The following is a 3,994-nucleotide window of genomic DNA, read 5'->3' as shown; positions in this document are numbered from 1 at the left end:
AAACAAGGAGACGGCTTATTGTCTTGGGTTCTAGGATATCCCATCCATAGTCTTGGTCTTCTAGGGAGACTGAATTAGCTAGTGTCTGGGCTGGAGTTTGTGAAACATGCTTAACCAGGAACTTGGAGCGAGGAAAACAAAATGAGTGTGGTGGGGAGAGGCTGTGCTTTGATAAAGGAGAGTAGCATTAGTCTGAGTGGCTAGTTGGACATCATTGGCACAGCCCTTTTGTAACCCCCAGGGTGTTTCTGAAGGCAGAGGGGTGTGAGGTTGCAGTCCTAGGATAAAGGGTAAGGTTTAGGGCCCCTCTAAAACTGATCTGCAAGTCATGGTAATAAACAGATGCACAATTTGTTTTAGACTCTCTTATGCCCAGACACCATGCATTTCTGGAATCTCCACGTCATCATTCCTCTAGGTCTTAGGGACAGCCTTCCAGCTCAGGGCTCTGAGACAGGTTGGTTTCAGAGGAAGGTGGGCTTCCAGCTCCCTCCTTGATCAATATTCTTAATCTAAGCTTGACTAAGTATTAACTTCTTCTGGAAAGACTGTCAGCTTATGGAAAATTACAAAAGAACTAAAAGGTGATAATAAGTTCAATAGATGCATTATACTGGATAAATCTGCCTAACAAAGCCTCTTTAGAGTGTTGAAAAACAATGATGTTACTTTGAGGACTAGGTTTATCTGACCCAAACCATGGCATTGCCGATTACCGCATATGCATATATAAGTGGGACATTGAATAAGGGAGAAATAAGAAGAATGAATGTGGTTGAATTATAGTGCATGGGCATTCAAATAGGCAAACAAATCTGTTTTGGCAGAAGTAAGGTCAGGGTGCTAGTTAGAGGGTAGGAAGTGAGAGCTCACATTAAATACTTTGGACATGTTGTCAGAAGTGACCAGTCCGTGGAGAAGGATGTTTTTTTTTTTTTTTTTGGTAAATTAGAGGGGCAGTGACAAATAGGAATCCCTCGACTACATGGATTGACACAGTGACTGAAGCAATGGGTTCATCCTAAACTGTGAGGATGCTGCAGGGGTGGGCAGAGTTTCATTCCCTTGTGCACAAGGTCCCTGTAAGATAGAATGGACACCATCAGAACTATCAACAACAAGAGCCTCAGAAATTACTAATCAACACCCAAGGCGTGCACAAAATGCTAAATAGTTATGTTTACAAAAGTTATTTCCATGCCATCAAATGCACAAAAGCTCAGGAGACATTCACTGGAATTTAAGTTCTAGTTTAAAAGAAGGAATGGGCCCTGCCCACTCACTGCGTTCTTCCCTCTGCCTTCCTTCCCCGCTGCGGGACGCCTCCTGGTACAGCCGGGAGCCCGGAGCCCGGAGCCATGGCCTCGGGCAACACCCTCTACAGCGCCATGGACGGCCCGGAGATGCCAGCCGAGATCGTGGAGCTGTGTGAGATCGAGGTGGAGACCATCCAGGTGGAGACCATCGAGACCACGGTGGTGGGCGAGGAGGACGTGGACTGGGACGATCGCGGAGGCGGGAGCGGCCATGGGCACACCGGCTACCACCACCAGCAGCAGCAGTCCATGATCGCGCTACAGCCGCCGGTCACCGTGGACCCGAGCCAGGTGCACCACCACCAGGAGGCGATCCTGGTGCAGACACGTGAGTTGGTGGTCGGCGCCGAGGAAGGCTTCGAGGGCCAGATCCCGATCCCAGTTCCAGCGCCGGCCAGCATTGGCGAAGAGGACGACGATGACTACATCGGCCTCAAGAGCAGCGGTAGCGACAGCTCTTGTGGGGCGGCGGCACCGGCAGGGGCGATGCGGGCAACAAGAAGTGGGAGCATGAGCAGGTGCAGATCAATCAAGACGCTGGAGGACCAGTTCTCTGTCACCCTATGGTCGTCAGATGAAAAAAAGGTCTTGACCATGAGACTGGCTGGGGAGCAGATCATTGGGGAGAACTCCCCTCCTGACTAATCGGAGTACATGATGGGAAAGATGCTCCCGCCCGGAGGGATCCCCGGCATCAACCTCTTGGACCCCAAACAGCTGGCAGAATTTGCCAGAATGAAGCCAAGAAAATTTCAAGAAGATGATGCTCCGAGAACAATAGCTTGCCCTCACAAAGGTTGCCCGAAGGTGCTCAGGGACAGCTCAGCCAGGAGGAGGCACCTGGACACCCATGGCCCTGCGTCCACCTCTGTGCCGAGTGCGGCAAGGCTTTTGTCGAGAGCTCAAAGCTAAACGACACCAACTGCTTCGCACTGGAGACAAGCCCTTTCAGTATAAGTTTGAAGGCTGTGGGAAGCGGTTTCCCTGGACTTCAATTTGTGCACAGACGTGCAGATCCACGTGGGAGACAGGCCCTAGGTGAACAAGAAGTTTGCTGAGTCTACTGACCTGAAATCTCACATCTTAATACACGCTAAGGCCAAAAACAAGCAGTGAGAAACCGTGAGAAGGTAGCTCCTTCTCAGCTCCAGAAGCCTTTTCCAGAAGTGACTGGCAGACAACGCGCCTCTCCTTTGTAGATTGTTTCCAGGAAAGAATTTTAAAAATGAATCCTACATACCTAAGGGACATGTTTTGATAAAGTAGTAAACATTTTAAAAACACAAACTTTATTAAGATGACATTGTTAAGATACCCTATCTTGCTCCGTAATCTCGTTTCAAAAAAAATAGTGTTTTTGTAAAGTGTACTCCCAGCAGGCGAACAGTTCATGAACTTCGCATCAAAAGACAATTCGTTATATGACAGTACTAAAAACGGAACTTCTTTTCACATTTTTATAAATATGGATCTCACCTGTTGCTTACAATTTTTTAATTTTGTATTCTCCAAGAGTGCATATTGTACACTTTTGGGGGATATGCTTAGTAATGCTGTGTGATTTTTCTGGAGGATGATAACTTTGCTTGTAGTATATTTTCTTTAAAAGAATGGGCAGTTACATGCATACTTCAAAAGTATTTTCCTGTACAAAAAATATTATATAGGTTTTGTTTGCTATCTTAATTTTGGTTGTATTCTTTGATGTCAACACATTTTGTATAATTGTATAGCTGTATTGAATCATGTAGTATCAAATATTAGATGTGATTTCATGGTGTTAATTTAAACCCATTTTAGTTACCTTTTTTCCTCTCCAAAAAATACTGCCAGATGCTGACGTTGCGTGTGCTCCCTTTGCTTGTTGAGTTACAGAATGTGGTGCTTGGTTGTAGAGTATACTGTACTTTGACTATCAGATGTGCATGCACACCATGTCACAGGGAGGGCGACAATTAAACGGTGGTCCTACAGACAGGAATGGCAGAACGAGCTCTGTAAGCACAGTCTTGTTGTCTTCTGTTGTCCAGAATTATCCTAATTCTTGAGCCTCCCAGAAATTGGAAGCTAAATAAAGCAAGTCAAGTTTTCCTTAAAAAAAAAAAAAGAATGAGTTTCTTTTATTAAAAAAAAAACTAATAAAATAAAGGTGATGCAAAACTCACTGAGAAATTGCTGCCCCTCATTGATTTATAACATTCTTCTGGAGGTGAGCTGTAGGACATTTTCTAAGATCCATACAGCATGTCATATGGCAGAGTATTTTCCCAAACTGGGGCTCTGTTTTGCAGGCATCACACAATGATTAGGTGTTAGTCACTATTTTCCTGGCAAGGGGAGTGTAAATCATGTAGTCCTCTAGAATGAGGAGTCAGCTGGAAGATCAGAGGGTCCAGCCAGTTCCTGGAATCAATGGTAGTTGAATGAGTTTTAGGTTGCTTGCAAGGGCTATAATCAATTGAATTGAAGTAAAATCCCAGGAGAAACTTCTAGCATAAACAGACCATAGATTAAAGCTTAATACGGAGTACTGAGATGGTATGAATAAACACCGCTTTAGTGTTTTGTAGTTTAAGTTCAAGTTATTGAGTGTAGATATAACAATGGTTGTGAGAGGACACTTACCACTACTTCAATACTTTCTTTTTAAAAAATCATTGTATTGGGGGTTCGTACAA

Source organism: Tenrec ecaudatus, unplaced genomic scaffold, assembly GCF_050624435.1.
Source record: "Tenrec ecaudatus isolate mTenEca1 unplaced genomic scaffold, mTenEca1.hap1 Scaffold_167, whole genome shotgun sequence".
Lineage (NCBI taxonomy): Eukaryota > Metazoa > Chordata > Mammalia > Afrosoricida > Tenrecidae > Tenrec > Tenrec ecaudatus.
This window is presented reverse-complemented; position numbering follows the sequence as displayed.